Below are 22,283 nucleotides of genomic sequence, written 5' to 3'. Positions count from 1 at the left end.
TATAAGTAAAAAAGTGACTTAGCATTATAAAACATTATTTGAGAGTTTCAGAAAAAGTGTTATGAAATCATGTATATATATGTATATATACATATATATATATTATGTTTTAAATTAACCTATTAAGATATAGTGTAACAACAATATAAAATAATTACTGTTATATTTATAGTTTAAAATAAGTCAATAATCATTCCCATTAAAATTACTTTTATTCACGTGTAAAAATAAATCTTTTTAAAAGAGGGCTGGATAAAATTAAATATGAAAAGAGTGATTTGACAATTTGACAGTGCAGAGTAGGCTGGGGCATGTCATGGGCTATTTTTCATTTATAATAATTTGTACTAAGAGAAAGGTAGAATAAGTTTTCATGAGGAACAGCAGGGTCCCCACTGGGGTCAATCTCCTACTCTCCCTGAGATTTAGGAATGTGTCTCCCTTAAGGATGTTATCCCAAAGGGTTTAATTGCAATGAGCAATCCTACATTGCAAAACTGGCAAAACATGTCATATAGATTAATATTTCAAAAGACAAACTTACCAGAACTACATTCCTGAAATAAATTCCAAGAACAAGTCAGGGGAATTCATTTCTAAAGTTGATTCTTCCAAAGGCAACAGAAAATCCTTCATATCAGTCCACACATTGAGGAGGCATGTTTTTTTTTTTTCAAATGAATTACATTATTGCCCAAAAGACAGGTGTACTACTAGTGAAAAGTCAGCAAGCTGAAATAAACCAAAGAACTTTTAGAGTTTTAGATAGCATGATTGAGTAGCAGAAGATTCCCAAGCTTAGTTCTCATTCCAAAGTTCATCATAAGATAACTTTATACAGCACTCAGAAATTAAGAAGGTTTTGTTGGATTGAATATGAATAGCCTCCATGGGCTTATATATTTGAATACTTTGTCCCAAATTGGTGAAACTGTTTGGGAAGGATTAGAAGCCATAAACTTCTTAGAGGAGGTGGGTCACTGGAGATGGGATTTAGGGTTTCAAAAGCATACAGTATTTCCAAACCAATCTCCCCCCCCCCCTTTCTCTGCCTCATGCTTGTTGATCACATGTTTGATCTCAGCTACTGCTCCAGGGTGTCTCTCTCCTGTCTTGCTTCTTGCCATGATGGTTCTGGACTTACCCTTTGAAAATATACGCTTCCATTAAGCATTTTCAACTCTGTTGCCTTGGTCATGGTGCATTGTTATAGCAATAGAAAAATAGCTATGACAGTGGTTACAGATATTAACCTTCTGGACCCATGTGGCTCATTAAATGGTTTCTTCTTTAAGTTGCCTTGGCCATGGTGTCTCCTTACAGTATAGAAATGTAACCAAGGCAAAGGTCAAATCTTAGATGCAGTAATTTAAGTAGTCATAAGTCAGTGTATAAGGAAAAGTTTTGGAATTTTAGTTCAGGAAAACACAAAATTGACGTAGTTGATGTTTTCAGTGATTAGATAATATTAGCAAGTATGGGAATTTTTGTATATGGGTGAAGAGTCTGTGTACCTCACTCTTACATGTGGTTGCCTAAGTCTTAAGGTGTCACTTAAATGCACTAAATGTTATTGTCTATATCTTTCCAAGCCCTCCTATCACCTTAGAGTGTCTGAAAAATAAATAAGAAATTCATTGTGCTGTGTACCACATAATATCACATTTGCCAAATGATTATTCAATTGTAATTTATTTGGTTTTTCAAACTGGTTGCAGATCAGGATGAAAGCTACAATTTTTGGTGAAACAAAACATAAATCCTAACACAATTCCTGGGGAAAAAAAAATAAAAAGGTCTTGCTGTGAGACCTGGAAATTAATGATGCTGTTAAATACCTCAGGAATATCATCTGCTGCTATGTAGTATTTGACATCTGACATAGCCTATCTAGTTTCACTGCTTCACAGAACAAGAAGTGTCTAAGACTAAGGGCTAGATATTGGAAAAAGATTTTGAAGAATCCTGCTGTTTTGAACTCTACACGTGCGAAGGTAGGCTCTTGGCATTATTTTTTTCTTAACAAAATTGGAATGATGTGATACATTAATAGAGCACCAAAGATCTTTTAAAAGATGCTCAATTTTTTTAATAATCTGTGTTCTATACTTCCCCTCAGCCATTCTACGATCTTTCACCCTAGGGCAGTTTCTTAAACCTTCATGTTCAAAATCAATTGACCTTTCAATAATTAATTGGACCAATAGAAGCTTAATAAACTGTGATCCATGAGAAGGTTAATCTATAACCTGAAGTAGAAACAACCTCAAAATTATCAGTTCTGATTTTTTTTCTTATAGCAGATAAACTCACACAGTTAAATTCAACATAGAGAAAAATAGACTGTGGAAATGTGGAGACCTAGGATTATTTTCTGTTAATATGGGAAACAATTAATCCAATACATACCCCAAGAGAGGAATTTTTGGAAAACAATTAGGCTCACAGTGTTTAATTTTTGTTATTAGTTATTATTCAGTCTAATTAACATTGTATCTTCAGTAATTTGTGTGTTGTTACAAGGAAATTCAAACTATGATCAGTAAAGAAAATACAATTCACTTGTAGAAACTGAGTTACATGTGTCTAATGTTATAGAAATAAATATAATTGCTTTATAGAGACTATAGCTAAAATGAATATATAAACACACATAACGTGTATGTATATATTATACACCTAAGTCTAATGGTATTTATCATTCATTACAGAGGTATTGTAAACTGATGGTTTATGGACAAGAATTAAATTTATAGAAACCATCCATTTTGTGCCTGGGGCTTGAGTCAAGACTGAGTAGCTGTGTAGCATGGATGAAGTCTTGAGTTTGGCTTGCATGACTTAAAATGGAATACCCCAAAATAGAAAGAAAACATCATTAATGTTTTGAAGAAAAATGTGTAGATGGACTGATTTAGGAAACAGACATGAGAAAATTTCATTGGGTATTGATACCTACATAGTAAGACCAAGGACAAAGAGATCTGATCAGTAAAACCTGTTGCAATGTAAACTCTTTTTTTTTTAAATTTTTTTATTACGTATTTTCCTCAATTATATTTCCAATGCTATCCCAAAAGTCCCCCACACCCTCCCCCCCCCCACTCCCCTACCCACCCATTCCCATTTTTTTGGCCCTAGCGTTCCCCTGTACTGGGGCATATAAAGTTTGCCTGACCAATGGGCCTCTCTTTCCAGTTATGGCCGACTAGGCCATCTTTTGATACATATGCAGCTAGAGTCAAGAGCTCTGGGGTACTGGTTAGTTCATAATGTTGTTCCACTGATAGGGCTGCAGATCTCTTTAGCTCCTTGGATACTTTCTCTAGCTCCTCCATTGAAGGTCCTGTGATCCATCCAATAGCTGCCTGTGAGCATCCACTTCTGTGTTTGCTAGGCCCCGGCCTAGTAGGTAAATCATATGAAACAATTGAAATCATGGTAGAAGAGAAAGAAGAGAACTAAATTTCACTCCATAAAATTCTGTTCAGTCATTTTATGTGCATTTTTTCTGTACATTTCAAACAACCTTGCAAGGAAAGGACTCTTACTCCTCCAATTTTGTAAAAGATATAGCAGGGAATAAATGAATTTAGTAATTAGCAAGGGTATGTAGTTAGATGGTAGAACCTAGACATCATAAGAACTGTTATGTTATTTTACAATGCTTTCATAAATTAGATACTATAAATGTAATAGCTAATTGACACATAGAGAGTTGCATTTCAGTTTGCAAATCTTTCTCATTTGTCAAGTTTTCGTCAGCCTTCCTGGGACTTGGTAAGTTACAAAGAGAAGATTTATTCAGTTGCTTGGTTTTAAATAAAATCTGAACATAGACACAATGAAAATAAAATAAAAAAATTTCAAATGCATTTCGTTCATTAGCTTTGTTATCTTGTTTTCCTTACCATTACAATATTCATTTAAAAAGCGTTTCAATCATCTACTTTTTGGTATTGTCACAAAATATAATTATCAGCGGTGTAGAGAACACCAATTTGAGTGACAAAAGCATATTTACCATTCACAGTGCATAGTGGCTGGAGGGTGATTGAAAACTTCTGTCAGAGAAACCAGTAAACATATTCTGGAAAGCCCTTGCAGTTTGCTTTTTTTTCTTATGCTGAAAACCAACTGTTTATGGCATCTACTGCCTTCGGGGCTGTGTGGAGCAGTTGTGTTCATTGATTAAGGAAACTAAAGACATATCAAGACAGAGTGAAACACAAATAAGACCTTTCAAAGGCATCTAATGATGAGATTTCTTCAGGGCAAGCACAGCGCCTTAAACTTCTAAGCTTCCCATAAAATCTCTTTAAATAATCTCTACTTCATTTAAGTTCCAGGAAACAAAATCACTTTCTGCAAGCTGCAATAACAAATGGAAGCCTTTCAACCCATACAGAATAGAAAACACTGCAGTGAGTGAAGAAAAAAATTAAGCTGTTGTTAGAGCAGTACTTCTACTCTGTAAGATAATATAGGTAAAAAAAAAATTCGCTTAGTATTTTAAAATGGGAAATACACATTTATCTCATTAAAAAAAAAAACAATCAAAAGCCTACTGAAATATATAACACACATTAAGGTGATTTGTGACCACAAATCACAGTTAAACAATTTTCATCAATTTCATATATTTCCTATTTCCTTATTTGAGAAATAATATTATCATGCTTTTGGTTGAATAAATCGTCTGGACTTAAACTTATTATTTTTTATTATATGTGTATGTATGGTTTCAGGGCCTTGTTTAACTAATGATATTTTTAAACCTTGAAATATTTCCCTCCATCAACCCATTTGAGTGAATAAAACCACATTCAGTCCACATGAAAGTAATTTAAGAAGTTTGTCAGACCTTTCTTAGACTGGTGTTACTACTTATTAGACATTTAAGGAGGGATTGTGCCATGAAATTGATTACGTCTTCTAAAAACATATACTTTCTTTTACATGGTAACAAAAATAAAATTACTGTGGAATATTGGGGTTTAGGATATGATAGAAATCTAACAAAAATAAACCATCTTGCATTCCTTTCAATTTAGTCAATGTGTTATCTGCTCTCTAGGTAGGTTAATATCTCACTGAGATGTCTAGATGTTTGATTCTACTACAAAATGCCCAAAACTCAATACTTTAGAATTTATTTCATGAATGCTTTTGGAAAATAAGTAAGCCAAGAGTATGAATGAATGCTCAACATCTCGAGACTTCTCATCTCATGCCATAGGCCATTGAGAGTTACAAACGAAGAGCATGCAATCTCACTGTTCTCTTTCCTTTTGATGGCTGTATTAATGTCTCCATGTTGTTCCATCTTTTATGTAATTCTGGTTGCTTCCAAGTTTTCTTGCTTCCAAACACCAACTACATATGAATTTAGAATTGACCATTTTAAGTTGATCTCTTCAAAACTGCATCTAAAGGGTAGAAGAATCTCACTTGACAAAAATTTCACTAGAGTACATCGTAGAAGAAAGGGGATTTAGCAACTATGGGTAGGAATCAAAGTCAAGTAATTTCCCAATTATTTGAGTCCCTTGTCCATATGGCCTTGTAGGGTTTCTTCAATTGATCACTTTACAGCATGATTGTTTAGTGAAATTGTAAGGGTAACCTAACTTACTACATTGATAGCAGCATATATGTCCTTGCTTTCTATCATCTCACACTGGTACTTCTTATTATCAAAGACAAAATTATTATCTCTTACTCATACATGCTGGTTTCTGTTTATAAAGTATTTATAATAACCAAATATCTGCTGTCATAATCTTGGGAACTGTTAAATTATGGGTAAAGATATGTTTAACTTGTGATCATGTGCATAAAGGTGGGCAGTGATGGTGCACATCTATAATCCTAGCACTTGGAAGGCAGAAGTAATCAAATATCTAAGTTCAAGGGCACCCAGAACTACAAAGTGAGTTCTGGAACAGCCAGGGCTGTGAAAAAGAAAGCCTATCTCAAAAAAACCATCATGAGCCTTGTTTGGTTGTTCTAATGGGCATAAGTTGCCAAGGGATCAGTAATAGAGAATGTGTTTGCTGGCAGATGAGATGTGTAATACTAGTAGTAGTTAGTTGCTTAGAAGAGAAAGTCCATGTGTTTAACCTTTTGCCTGTTACCCATTTAAATGCTCATCATGTAGACGTTAGGGTGGCTGCAGTGATGAATTGTATCCTGGTTGCTTATATAATCTTATGAATACATAAGTTGGTTCATTCCATTGTTCTGTCCTGTATACATAAGTACATAAAGTAAATAATGAAGAGTCTTAACTCAGAGCTTTGACTCTCAAAATCGTACCTAACCAACTCAAACACAGTGTCTAAAACTATAATGCAGGAGGCTCTTACTTTCAGTTTGCCTAGATTTCTAAATACAGCTTGTATGTAAGTCTTTATTGGTGTTTTTGTCCACGGTTCATTGATGTTGGGTGTTCTACTGCAGAGCCATCAATATGATGTGAAGCAAAGCTGAGGCTACAGCATATAACAAGGAGTGTAGGATCTGCTTGAGAAGAAAAGTGATATATGTATGTATGTATGTATGTATGTGTGTATGTATGTATGTATGTATGTATGTATTTCAGGTTTTTCCCATATAATCCTATCTCTGCTGATCACCTTACATTGTATAACATTCTTACAACTGTGTGGGTGGGTGAGAGATCATTCTCATCGAAGCAGGAGAAAGGAGAATGGGATAGGGGTTTTCTGGAGGGGAAACTGGGAAAGGAGATGACATTTGAAATATAAATAAATATAATATCCAATAAAATATATTTTAAAAAGGAACTTGTGAGTAGAATTTTGTTCATGCCCATAAAGTACTTTATCATGGTCCCAGGATATTTATGTCTTTATCTATATTAACACCTAGACTATAACTGGAGTGTTTGTTTTTAAAGTAACATGACCTTACTCTAGAATCTTTCTTAGTTAACCCCAAATGCTTTCCTTTGAACCACACATCTAGTTCACTATTAATAAAATTATCTCACAGAATTTAGCAACATGCAACCCTAAGATGTAAAAAAATTAAATAAATAAAAAAATAAAAAGTAAAAAAATGTTTACACAGTGCTGTACTTCATCTCTGAACATCATTTCTTTTTCTTTCTTTCTTTTTTTTTTTTTTTCTGGAAACACCGGCAATAGTTAGCTGTTAAGGATGAGATTAAGAAATGCTCTTATGTGTGACATCAGTGCCATTATAAAGGCAAGGGACTTTGAAGCAATATATTCTCTACTAGTCATAGTCAAAAATATATTTGTCATATATATTAAATGTCATATCCCAGGATGTCTATAGCCACAGTAGCTTTGAACAGATTTGTTATGTAATAATTGATTTAGTGTTTAACTTGATTTATACCCCCTACTCAATAAACTAGAGATAAAGGAAGAACTCCTACCTGATGGACAGAATGTTTTCTTTGTTTCTTTATTTCCATCCAGCTTAATTAGCACAATGATACAGATATAATGGACTATTATACTAACACATAAGACATTAATGGATAGTCCAACATGCTTGGACTATCCATTAATGTCTTATTAAGGACATAGCTAAGGAAATAATATAGTCTTAGAGCCAAGATATAAATGTTGATTTTTGCACTTTCTATGCAAATATGAAGTATATCTAATTGTTTTTCAAACAAAAGGAGGAGGAGGAGGAGGAGGAAGAGGAGGAGGAGGAGGAGGAGGCAGAGGCAGAGGAGGAGGAGGAGGAGGAGACCGAGGAGGAGTGGAAGTCGAGGAAGAAGAAGACGTTTCCATAATATAGATTCCTACAGTGTCCTAATAATCATGTATTCTGGCTGACAAAGATACAACATTTGATATGGTGGCTGAATTTAGCAGCACTAACAATTTTCTGATTCTACTATTGTTAAGATTTATAGTTTCACTGAAGGAAACAATGTAGTGATTAGACCCAGCTGTCTCTAAGGTTAACCAACATGAAATTCCTTATGTACTTAATAATGACATTGCTTGAATATCTCCATAGCTAGAATTTTGTCATCTTACATAAGGTCATAGTTGCTGAAGGTGTTGTTTCTGCATCTATCACTTGATTTTCCCTACTATAGTAGCCTAAATCCACAAGGCAATTATTCAATTGGTTATATTTTAGATTGTATCAGATCACAAGGTAGGGCTACATAAATTATAGAGCAATGGGTTTTATTAATAGATCTATAATTAGTACCACACAATGTCTTTAAAGTAAATATATTCATTATCTTGCAGTTCTCATAGATTTCAATTCAGTGTGAATTCTATATTAAGATATCATATTTAGGATGACCCTAACCAGATAACAGAGTCAACCCAAACCATTACTAGGGGTCTGACATATTGCAGAAGACCATCATATATTCTCATCTAGATCTTAGACTAGAAGATGAAACATTGTTTTTATTTTTCCTGAACTGGAATGCAATTATATCTGGGAAGTATAGGCTCTGTATTGCTTTCAAGCAAGTGGCAAGTAAGAGTCAGGTGTTCTGGAGTGGCACAAATCTATCACTGAATGATAATAAATTACCATATTTTATCTCTTAACCCATTCATCAGTTATTCCTTCTCTATTATTGATTACTTCAATGACTTTTTTCCACTTACTCAATTTTCATTCGTCTTATTCCAATAAATTCCAAAAATATTCAATGACTCTCTGATCAAAGATGCTAAATCAAAGCCATGCATAATGATATAAATATGTGTTCCTAATACTTGTGTGGATAGACAATACTGAAGGTTTGGAGGTCAACCTGGACTCTAATAGCAAGATGCTGTTTCAAAGTAATAAAGGAAATCCCATCCCAATTAAAAATGGAAAAGTGTGCATAAACTATCAAATACAGACCTTTTATTAAATAGTCAAAACACTTTATTTCACCATATTTCTTTTATTCAGTTATACATAATATATATTCTTCTGCCCACAACAATGAACAAAATTGTATAAAATTACCTGAACAACATGCATATACAAATACAAATAAGAAAAAGAAAAGTAGAAAAAATACAAATATTGATTTCTATGCCAAGTTAAATAAGTTGTTCTTTACTTTTTATGCTCTCAAAATTGATTTTCTATACTAGTCAGAAAAATTGATGCTTATTACTTGAGGATTTATATAGCTCTTTTGAATGTAATGTACCTAACATTTTCAGCATCATGATGAATTAATATAATGTATTAAGATTATTGAATAAAATATGTTTTAGAAGGACAAATGGTTTCAATATGTCAGGTGTAGTCCATGGATCAATATGAATGCAAAGAATGAAATCATCCATAATATATTTCGGCTTCCTTTTTAGGAATCTCCGGTGATGATTTGTGGGAGGTAGCATCATCAGAAATTTAATAGTAGTAATTTATGTTAAAATAAAGGATTTATGATAGGTATATTTTTATTCATGAAATAAGATAGATTGGAATTATCCATCATTGCTGTCTAAAGGAGTTTGGATTATTATAATTTATTTTATAGAGTATTCTATAGGAAATAGAGTTGGCTAGCCAACATTTTCTTATGAGTCTCACTGCAATTTTTTTCTATAAGGATGAGGTGCCAAAACCTTAATGCTATGAGACAACGTATCAGAGTCTATTAAGGAAAAATGTTTTAATATTTGCTGCTGTTTTTGTGGTTAAAGAAATTTTAAAATATTCATCCAAAGTATAATTCTGAGATTTTTTTAATATGAGTAACTTCATAACTAAAATTATCAATGTCACATACTGTTTTATGTTCATTTAAGCAGTCAATTTGAATATCAGTGATGTTTGTTAAACAGTAGTAGGCAATGTCAACTGAATCAGCAACAACGAAAGTGACTCTCTTTACTACGGAAAAGTTTCCTCTAATTATGTGAAAAACATTAAAGACCTCTACACACACACACACACACACACAGACACACAGACACACACAGAAGTGAGAGACTCCAAATCAAATACACACACATGCACATGCACAGGTACACACAGAGTGAGAGACTCCAAATCAAATACACACACATGCACATGCACAGGTACACACAGAGAGATGCAAACACACAGTATATCTGATGAAATAAAAATATATACAATATTAAAAGCACTTAAAATTAGTCTGACTCCTCACACTGAAGACAAAAACTATCAAAGACTGAAATCGGAGATAGTCATTTGAGCAAAAGTGATTTCATGATTAAATATCATGTGAAAGACTGGGAGAGGTTCTAGGAAATTCAAGATATTGTATATAGTTAGAATAAGGGCATGTTCAGAAGGTAGAAATAGAAAGATCCTGGTAAGATGTAGATTAATAAGTGAGTCAAACAGAAAGTGAGGGAGCTTATTGTCCAGGTATTACAAGCATGCTAAAGTATTATTTGTAACTGGAAATATGAAACTCATAGATTATTCTGGAGGTAAAATGTAGATGATGTCTTCAATTTAAACCAAACTATTGGTATCTGTCACTAGTAGTCTGTAAGTTATGGTGCAATTTACACAGATATAAGCCAAAGATGTCACCTGGGATACTCCCACAGACTCATTACCTTTATGCTAAGCTTGGCAGATCTCTTCTGGTAAATCGTGAAGTTGTGGAGGCTCAGAAAGACAACTTCTGATAACCTTCTATTGAGGGAGATATAAAATTAAAACTACTTCTACCATAGAATATATAACAACGTGTTTTATTTAAGAGTGCTTTCTTTGTACTAAAAAAATTTAATACAAAAGTAACGAGGCATTAACTTTCGGGTGACTCACAGACAATGGCTTTTAACACAATTTACTCGTATGTAAGTTGTACTAATATTGCTTTATTGATAACTTGAGTATATGTACTAAATTTTTTAAAATATTTTCTAATTTCAAAACAATACTCCATTTGTCCCAGTAGGATAGAGTAAGTTATTTAATCCTTGCCTGTTAAGATGGTTCTATCACTAACTGCACAATAAAGAAAAAAAGAATATAGTTATATTTCAAATCTTAATTTGGTAGACCATTTCAACAAAAAAATAAAATAATATAATGCTACCTCTGCATGTTGTATATCTTTTAAATTTTAGAATGTGATTAAAATTCAAAGGTTTAAAAAGTGTAAATTCTTTGAATGTCTCCATTTATCTCACTATCCAAAATGTTAAACTGTATTTTAGATGATTAGAGTTGTGTGCACGACTATATTTTAAAATGTAGAAATCTCTCAAATTTCTCATCAAGTTTGAGGATATTTTAGGCTTTTGATTTTACATATATAAAATATCCTTTCTTGAGGCTTAGTTTTACTATATATATTTTAATTCTGTTATTATTCCTATTTTCAGACTTTTATTCTTTCATAATCAGAGAAAGTTCAAAACATTGTCATTCTTTACTAGGTGACCTTTTCTCTGATGGACATTACCCTGGAATTTCTTGATATCTGCTGGAATGCTAGAAAACATGACACTTTAGAGGCAGTTATGAGGTATGCCAGTTATAATTCCTTGGCTGGAAATTCTGATGTCAGATGTGATTAGCACAGAAGGAGAAAAAAATCATTTGGCACTCTAGTTTGAATTTTGAATTTTTGGTGTATTAAATAAAAAATAAGAAATAAAACCTAGACTCAAAAGGACACACATATTATGTATTCACTGATAAGTGTATCAGTCAAGAATTACAGAATACCCATGATACAAACCACAGACAATTATAAGTTGGACAAGAAGGGAGGCCCAGATGAGGATGCTTCAATCCCATAATAAGTGGAGAAAATCATGGAAGGCAGAGGGAGGCAGGGTCTGGGTGGGAGAGCAGAGGGGGAGAGGGAAAAGGGTCAGGATCAGGAATGTTGGGAGATGGGAGAGAAGCCCAGAGGGCCAGGAAAATGAATGAAAATATAAAACTATGGGGGTTGGGAGCTGGGGTAACCTTTAGAAAGTCCCAAAGACTTGGGATGTGAGAGGCTCCCATGAGTCAATGGGGATGACCTTAGCTGAAATGCCCAACTGTGGGGAGATGGAATATAAGGAGATCACCTCCATATATATAGCCAGGGTCCCCAATGAATGAGTAGGGTCACTAATCTACCTTCCAAAATTTGACCCAGAATTGTTCCTGTTTGAAAAAAAAATGAACAGAAATGACAAAATGAAGCATATTGAAGGAAAGGTCATCCAGAGACCAGCCCATCATTGGATCCATCCCATGGGTGGGCACCAAACCCTGGCACTATTACTAACCATGTTGTGCTTGCAGACAGGAGCATAGCATGTACTGAGTCAGATTCAGATACTTACAGACGACCACTGAACTGACATTAGGGACCCCAGTGGATGAGTTAGGGAAAGGACTGAAGGAACTGAAGGGGATGGCAACACCATAGGAAGACCAAAAGTATCAACTGACCTGGACCCTGGAAGCTCCCAGGGACTAAGCCACCAACCAAAGAGCATATCTGTGATAGTATGTGGCTCCATGCTCATATGTAACAGAGATTTTGTCTGGCCTCCATGGGAGAGAGTGTGCCTAATCCTGTAAAGACTTGATGCAGAAGTGGGTGCAGAGGTGGGAGTGAATTGGAGGAGTAACCCCCTCTCAGAAGCAAAGGGGAGGGGAACTGGGGTGAAGAACTTTTGTAGGGATGACTGGGAAGTGGTGGGCAACATTTGGGATGTAAATAAATGAAACAATTTTTAAAAAGTATCAGATGAGCTGGGTGTGGTGGCACACGCCTTTAATCCCAGCACTCGGGAGGCAGAGGCAGGCAGATTTCTGAGTTTGAGGCCAGCGTGTTCTACAAAGTGAGTTCTAGGACATCCAGAGCTACACAGAGAAACCCTGTCTTGAAAATAAACTATTGCTGTCTGGTCTGTACACACATATACTTGGGGATATATAACTTTGAAGTCTTCCTGATTTACCTTGTTCTCCATGCTTGGGAAATGTTTTATTATATGTAGGAGCAGGCAGTAGATGATTGTCTAATAAATGTATATTGAAAATATAATAGGCAGATGAAATAAGATAGATATCTGAAGATAACCTCAGTTATTTTCTGGAGTATACATAATTGTACAGGAGATTAGGCAGAAGATTTTACTTTGTGTAAGTGTTGGAGGTGTGAGTGGGTGGATGTGTGTTGGTGTGGTGTGTGACAGTCTTTAGCAGTTGACACATATCCTATAATCAGTCTCATTGTGTTGGCTATTTACTATGTCCACTATCCATCTTTCCTATACATGCATCATCATCGGCAGACCTGTAGAGTCTTAAGACCCACATCTGAAAAAGGGATTCGAAATATATACAGTAGAGCATGGAAAGAATGATCAAAACCAGGAGCATAAATGTACTCTTATCTCTGTTATTATTTGCTGCCACATCTTTTAGATTATGTCCTCTATATTCATTCCTTCCTTGGAAGGATCTAGCAAGAATGGGCCCTACCTATCAGGGAAACATTACCTAAATGCCACCTGGGAGCATTCCTCTTGAGAAGACATATGCGATACCATGGAAAGTAAAGATATGCAGGAAATTGATGGTGGAAAAAAAAGGTAAAATTTAGAAAATATTAAAAGATAACAGTCCTCCAGGAGAGGATAGGTGACCATTTACAGAGTGTCTACACAGAGAGGCTTGGATTGTAGCACCTGACTATGCAGAGACATGAACATTATAAATACCTTAAATTTCTGTTACTATTAAAGAGAGAAAATTCAACTCTCTTTTTGCTCTCCTCATTCTTCTTGCTTTCCTCTTTCTCCTTCCTAGAATTTTGTCCTTTTTTCTTTTCTAAGGAGTGAAATATAGAATGTGTTTTAGAACGTGTTTTAGAACCTCCAACTTTTGAACAATTACATTTGTAGTCTTTGTTACTACTTCTTAGTTATGTAGGATAAGATCCTACTTATATTTGCCTCAGTATTTTCTACCAACAAAACTTAAACTCATTATATTACTTATTTAAGTTGTTACTAAGATTAAATGACTTTTATATGGATAGACTATTTTGATAGTGTCTGATACTAACCAGCATAGAACAAAGATGCAATTTCTCTTTTGTGTTGTTCTTCCATTTGTTTACCCACATTGCACACTTACATTTCTCTTTTATTTTTTCAGTTCTAAGTATCTACAGGGAAGCTTCTCAAATCTACTTGAATTACATACAGACATCTTAGATAGGAAGCTGGCTAGAGTCTGATAATGTCAAAGCCATCTGAATACCAGAGTATTGGATAAAGAATGTCACAAATGATGGAGATATGAAAAACTTTTAAATAATGCAGCCCTTGTGGTATGATTTTGAGGGTTCTGGAATTTGAAAGTCTTCTTTTCGCCTACAACTATCTGTTTTTTTTTGTTTTTTTTTAAACTTATTTATGTATTTTTTTTGGACTGAAACTTTTCGACTGATAATGTTTTCACACCATTAGAGATGATCATTAATTTTTTTCTCCAGTTTGAGCACATTTGAAAACAAAATGGCACACACAGTGTTTGTTATAGAATGTATTGATGCATGTCATACCTCGGACTATAATCTGTCCTACTTTTGGAAAGGAAGGCATCCTGGAAATATAACCCTCTTTCCAAACCTCGAGTTAAAACACAAACAGAATAAAATGGCCTATTTAGTTCACTGCTTCTTTATGACTCATCACACTAATTGGTGAGACATGAAGGAGAAGAACCTGGGAGGAAGAAAATACAGGATGGATTATTCTTGATTTTTTGGTAAGTATATGGATATGGTGAATTCATTTAGAATATTTCTGTGAAAGATCCTAAAATAAAAGCTGCAGTCAGGGAATATGAAATGGAGCGAAAGTTAAAGATATTTCTTGAATTATGAAGCTCTGAAATTATTCTTTAACGACTCTAAAGTGTAGCCTGAAGCAGATTCTGCCCTTTGCTGGTAGCCGTACCCAATATTTGCTTCTGAAATTGGTTCTCTCCTACAGCACACTGTTAGACTCCTGGCTCACAAACTCAGTGTTTGAAGGAGTTCTTCTCTAAGTGGGTTAAGTATTTTGTATTTAATACAACACATTTTAGGTCAGGTCTGAGGAACTCAAATTGCTCTCCTCATTTAAACTGCCTGCAGGCATATACTAATATGCATTTGCTGATAAACTTACAGTTCTCATATCCTTATTTAAAGATTTAAAACTTTTAAGGGGTTGGATAAAAATAATGAGACAGGGAGAGCAAGGGAGAGATTCTGTGTATTTTATTGAATCTAAAAGTAGACAATCTGAATACTAATCATCCCAAATTAGGAAAATGTGAAGTCACTAACACAAGTGAGTAAAAGAGGAAAGGAGGTGACAAAATTCTGTGTTTCTTAAAATATCACCCTAGTGTTTTCTAAGAATTCTAAAAAAAAAAAAAAAAAAGAATTACCGCAAAAGTTAAAGAGGCCCATAGATGCTATTTTTAGTTACTTTTTTGATGGATAAATATTGATTAACATCAACTAAAATAAACGGAGAAAAATAAAACAAAGTTTTTAAGAGCTGTGTGTGCAACTAGAAAATTACTGGAGTACTGTAAGGCGAAGGTTAGCTATGAGCTCAACTCATCTATGATTATTTTTTCTATTAATAATTAAGCTTAAGAAACCCATAATCCATGTAGTCCACTTGACAGGTGAGATATGACTATAGTTATAAGAGATGATATTCATATTGTTGTAGAAAACATGCCTAAGGTTCAAAGTATTATACCTCAAGGAAACAATGGCAAAAAAGAAGAAAGTGAAGGAGGAGGAAGAGCACACTGTGGGAATCAAACACAAGACTTGTGCATGGAAGCAAGTCTTCTAACCTAGTCCTCTCCAGCTAACTTGCCATTTTGTATTGCATATTTCTACAGTAAATGTGGTTAAGAAATGGTGGCCATGGGTCCTTAGAATCTGTTCAAAATGTCAAAATGTAGTTAACCTAGTTTCATGTTGAATCCTCTCTGTACTTGTTGGCTGTCCTAAGAATTTGAACAATAATATATATATATCAGAGTTACCATCCCTTCATCTGTTGTGGATTTGAAACTTAAGGGAAGAGAGATTGGTACATGCTTAAGTCACATGCTATTCAATGTTCAAGTCACATGTAGTGATCTATTCAAATCTCTATAGCCAATTATTGGTCCAAATAATTATATCAGTACTTTTTAAGTATGTTCTCACCTTACCTATATTCTGAGAGTAAACTTTGTCTTTATACTTTGTAAAGATGATAGCTTCATTAATGAAAGGTTGGGCAAGTAGGGATTCATCACAGCAAGCTCATATCTGAAGCCAATTTGTATAATGAAAAGCCATAGGAAACAAATATTTATAAATTAATGAGGGGAATGGAATAATGGAAAACATTAACATAGAATAGCACTCAAAAGTGACCCTCATCCGTAAAGTGTAATATTTTCTATGCTGTGGACTAAACTAAATGATGATTTTATTGGGGGTTTGAGGTTTCACATAAAAATATTAGATGACAATTATGTATTGTCAAATTAGAAAACATCGCCACTCTGAAATCTTTTAGTGCTTTAAAATCAAATAGCATCCCAGTTCCACTTTCACTTTAGTAGCATAATAATAGATGCTTATTGCATTACAGATGACCTAAGTGCCTTAGAGGATGTCACAAGAAGGAAAGTGACAGTCACATATGAGTATGTATACGTTTGTTTGGTATTAATTTTCTGGCAACAATCCTTTAACAATCCTTTAATTCACAAACATAATAATTAATGCCATTCAGTGTTGCCATAACTCTGGGGAACAGGTACCACTGTTTATTTAATTTTATTGATGAGGAAAAATAGTAAGAGAGGTAAATATATATATATATATATATATATATATATATATATATATACACAAATATGTATATACATACACACACACACACACACACACACACACACACACACATATATATATATATATACACATATATATATATATATGATACGACTTGAAAGTAAAGCGAGTGGAGATGTTTTTGCTACTCCTTCCTCTTTGTAGAAGAAAACCGACATTCCCATATCCTTTCACTCCAAGATGGAAACTTCATACCTTGCAATTCTTTGCATATGCTTTTTTTCAACATTAAGATATATGCAACAAATTGTGTTTGTTTATGTTTTATCTTAACCCAGGGTTAAAACAAGCATAACACTATTATAAACAATTCCGTATTCTGATTTTTAATGGAATATTTAAAATAAAAGTACTGTCTTTACTATAATGATTCTCAAATTCAGTATCTTGTGCTTCAGAAGTTGAGTCTCTTCTGTCACAGATAACAGTTGCTTGTGGGGATATAGTGTTATTACCAGCATTGCTGCAATAGCAGTAAGCATAAAATGCACCTTGCCTTGCAATAAATTTTCTACACTGGAGAAGAATGCTGGCAGTATAGTTGGACGCAGACTGACAGGAAAAAACAAAACAAAACTGGCTTTGTCAACTATGACTATGACAGGCAGTAAAACCAGAGTAAAACTGCATATCATGACACAAGACATCTTTAAAACAAAGAAAACCAAAGAAATGATAAAGTATTCAAAGACAGCACTGAAAACAACAGCTGAAATGCTCTGCAGCTCCGAGACTCGTAGTCACCCTTCTCTCTGCTATCTCCTATTTTTATTTCTCTTCTTAATATGGTGACAAAATCATAAGTTCACAGTGTAGAAGCATGTCATCAAACGCAAAATAGACATCTATATGGGCTTGCACTTTTACATATTAAAACTATCATAAAGAAATGTATATTTATTGTTTGTTTCAGTTTGCCTAAAACTATAGTACTATATAGTGGATTCCTGATTTTCTTAATTGTTTATTAAGAAAAAGTTATTTACCGAAGGTAAAAACGTTTTATATTTGACGTCACTGACTATTTTAGAGGAAAATTTGGGAAAATACTTAGCAGAAAGAAGTGTAACCGCTGGATTTTTAGATGAGAAAATTCTAAAATGATTTTATTTGGGATACTTTTCTCCATATCTTATCTTTGTCAAAGCAGGAAAGTACAGTGTGTTTTCTTAAGTTTCCATGTCTACTAGAAAAGATGATCTCAAGGGTGGCTTAAAGTTCTTACTCTTCCCTTTTGGCAAACACATCCATATATAAAAATATCACAGTCTAACTGCATTTGAAAGGTATATATGTGTTTGTATATACAAACACATACACACAGACACTCTCTCTCTCTCTCTCTCTCTCTCTCTCTTTCTCACACACACACACACACACAAACACACACATGCACATATTTTACAGTTAACTTAAGGCATTTATACAGTGTTTAAGGAGGAATAGTAAGATGCACTTCTGGCAGATGTGCAAATCAACCTTGTGAAGGAAAAGTAGGATGGAGAGCAAGGCACTACAGGTTCCTGTGACTCCTGATCTGTCCTTCCAGGGCATTAGATCTAAGATGTCTTCCAGAACACCAGTGAGACAGCAAAAAGGAACCAAGACCAGAAAGGTGGCTGCTTCTTGTCTTCATGGAAGTCCTAACAAGTGACCTCCCCACCATGCACCCACACACACACCCACCTCCTTCTGAGTTACCTCATCAGGCAAGGCTTTCAATGGAAAATGGTGATAGTCTGACAGAGTACTATTGCCCAGGAGTTAGAGGCTTGGGATTGGCTCAAACAGTCTATATAAGCATAGGCTCTGGGCAATAAACTCAGATTTGAACCCTGATGCTGGTCAGAGTCCTCTGATTTCGTCACATGACTCCCCTGCCTCTCAACAAACCCTTTCTCTCATTCTCAGTTCTGTTCTCACACATTATTCTCTTTATGTTCTGTGATCCAGATATATGTAATTTCCCAATGCTCTCAAATTAGATATAACCATATGCTTCCCTATTGAGCAACAAAGTATTAAAAAGATCTCAGAATGTTATAGCACAGAGAAGAAATCTACTCCTCTTTACTCACTTGTCTTTGTTTTTTTCTCCTTTGCTTGTGTACAAAACACAATATAACTGGTTCTGAGAAAATAAACTGCACAAACTAAAGGAAATGGTACACATAAACCTAAAGTGCGCACATCTGCTTGATCTGTATAATATCCCAATGTCCGAATCAATTATGCATTACTGATATCACTAATAAGAAATGATCTAATTAAAATAATATAATCATGTGTAATGCAAAACTACTTTATGTCTCAATAAGTAATTAACATTATCTATTCATATTCTTATTTAGAAAGAATTAAAGTAAAAAACCACATTTTTCTGGTGTTAAATTGCTTTAAACACAATCATACCCATCCAAAAATCCATATACACAACAACACATGCTCACTAATCATGAACAGTTCCTAAAAATAAAGAATTGAAGGAGCTAGGGAAAGGACCGAAGGAGCTGAAGGGGTTTGCAGCCCCATAGGAGGAACAAGAATATGAACTATCTAGTACTCCCAGAGCTCCTTAGGACTAAATCACCAACCAAAGAAAACACATGGTGGGACTCATGGCTCTAGCTGCACATGTAGCAGAGGATGGCCTAGTCAGTCATCAATGGGAGGAGAGGCTCTTGGTCCTGTGAAGGTTGTACGCTCCAGTATAGGGGGCCACCAGGACCAGGAAGCTGAAGTTGATGGGTTGGTGAGCAAGGGGAGGATGGAAGGGGTAGGGATTTTTTGGAGGGGAAACTAGGAAAGAGGATAAATAAAGAAAATATCTAATAAAAAAGAAAACAATTAAAAAAGAAAATATTAAATAAATTATAGAAGCAGTGGAGAGGAAAATATAGTCAGGCCAAAATGAAATTGGATATATATTCAGATTGTGAAAAGTTTCTTATCATACACCCAGAGGACACAACTATTTTATATTACAATAAGGTATATTCATGACTAGCTTTCAATTTTCTGAGTAGCCATTCTCACAGATACTGTGATTACATATTTCTTAAATTAAACAATAAAAGAAGCAACTATTTGGAAATTTGGGTGAGTATAAAAGTAAGCGTAAAAATATACTGTTTTGTTTAATTTGGGAATTTTGAGAATTTCTTATATGAGTACTATACATACTTTATTTCCAAAATTCCCTGAACTCCACCCATTCCTTAATATCATGACCACTTTTTAATTAATATATATACATATATATATATTACATGTATACACACACACACACACACACATATATATATAAAATTGTTTAACTTAATAAGGTTTATGTCTTCAGGAAAAACAATTATTACTCTCTCAGCAACCACTAATTACTTGAATCTGTTCATCTATATGTCTTGTCTCATAAAATTTTTCCATTTTTGTTGTGATGTCAACTGGTATTTTCATTATGTCAATTTTGTTTCGTTAAACATATTTGCAATAATTTATGGGTTTAGCATACATTCTCATGTCTGGAACACATTAAAAATTAACAGGTATTTTATTGCTTTGGTTCTTATAATCTTTTTTCTCCCATTTTCGGTAATAATCTCATTGCCTTAGGAGATGTAGGGGTGAGTTATAGATATACTCTTTGGAGCCAGGTACACAACAATCAATTATTTTATAGTGCCAGTCATAGGTCTTTACAACAGTCTCCACATGCTACAAAAAGAAGCTTCTATGATTAGAGGTGAGAGCTACACTTACCTGTGGCTATAAGGTTACTTATTTGTAATATAATTATAAATTACATTGTTTTAGGGAAATCAAATTTTGAAGGTTATCCTCTAGGGTCTATGACTCTCAGACATGTTTAGTTAGGTCGATTTGCAGTACAAGCAACTATTTTCTCCAATTTCGAGTGTCTAAATTCAATTGAGACATGTGCTGGTTACTCACAAGATCATAATGACATTAAAATATTGGGCATATATACATGCCAGGTTAGATGGTGTTGTGTTTTATAGCTTCACATCTTGGTAGGATTGTTGATTGCTTTTCTCCCTTGGCAGCTTACATAACAACTTCTGATTCTATGAGAGCCAGTCCTCAGGGAGATGATTTCCAGGTCAGTTCCAATATGATTGCTTATTTTTCAGTAGGAAGTTCCTTCTAAGTTCCACAATAAAATCTTACCTTCAAGTTCTGGGATGCAACAATTGGTAATGGCTGTAGTATATATTGTTTTGGGATTCTTCTAACCAACAATTCCCAGGTAGATTTGTCATGCCTGAAAATGTTTTTTTTTCTCCTATTTTTCCCTTTTACTTTTCTTTTCTCTTATTTTTTCTTTTCTTTCCTTTTTTCTTTTCTTTTCTTTCTTTCTTTCTTTCTTTCTTTCTTTCTTTCTTTCTTTCCTTCTTTCTTTCTTTCTTTCTTTCTGTCTCTCTTGCCTATATTTCTTGGAGGCTTTTTTATCTCATGTGGTATAATTCATATGTGTGTGTAATCCATATATCCATACATATATATATATATATATATATATATGTATAATCCATATATAAAATATATAGACAGTATATAAAGTCATTTTCATGAACTTATAATATATTTTTATGTGACTTTTTCAAACATTCTTACTTATTACAGTCTTCTTTCCTTTCCGTCTGAATTCTGTTTCCTACCCAATGCTCATTTAAGAGACCATTGGCCTTTTCTTCTTTACACTCTTGCACCATTTCTGTCTTACTAATTCCCTCTGAATAGAATTTGTTGTCCAATCCCTACTTTATTTTATTTTTACATTCCTGGCTTCTGTGGTTACTATAATGGAACCCTTTTTATGTCAAATTTTCAGTATTATGCATCAACTGATATAATAAACCTATACCCCTTTGTTGAACTTTGGAAAAAATTGTAGTTTTCTAATGAAATAAATGATTCTTGACTTAAAGTATTTACAAATTTTCAATATCAAAAAAATCTTAACACAAAAGCATTATACTTCATCTCAGATAAGTACTTCCTTTTTCTTAACAAGTAATAAAATTGCACAAAAACAAAATAGGACATAGAAGTTAGTGTAAGAAAGAATGAAAACCTAGGCTTTTCCCTAAAATACATCACCTACTACTTACCCCATGTCATAATACAGAATATTTTAAATGAGTTAGAAAAGATTCTGAACTTATTTATAGATAACAAAATTAAATGACTTTTTCAGAGATATGAAAGGAAAAAAAATAATTTGTGTTCTTGAAATAGAGACTTTAAAAGTGGAAGAGAAATCACTGACAAATCCCAAAATACATGTAAAAAAAAATCTAACTCTCCAGGAGAACTTCTCCTGTACTTCATGAAGGCTCAGAGCACAGGAGACCAC

Source organism: Mus musculus, chromosome 5 (genome assembly GCF_000001635.26).
Source record: "Mus musculus strain C57BL/6J chromosome 5, GRCm38.p6 C57BL/6J".
NCBI lineage: Eukaryota > Metazoa > Chordata > Mammalia > Rodentia > Muridae > Mus > Mus musculus.
Note: the sequence above shows the minus strand (reverse complement) of the source record.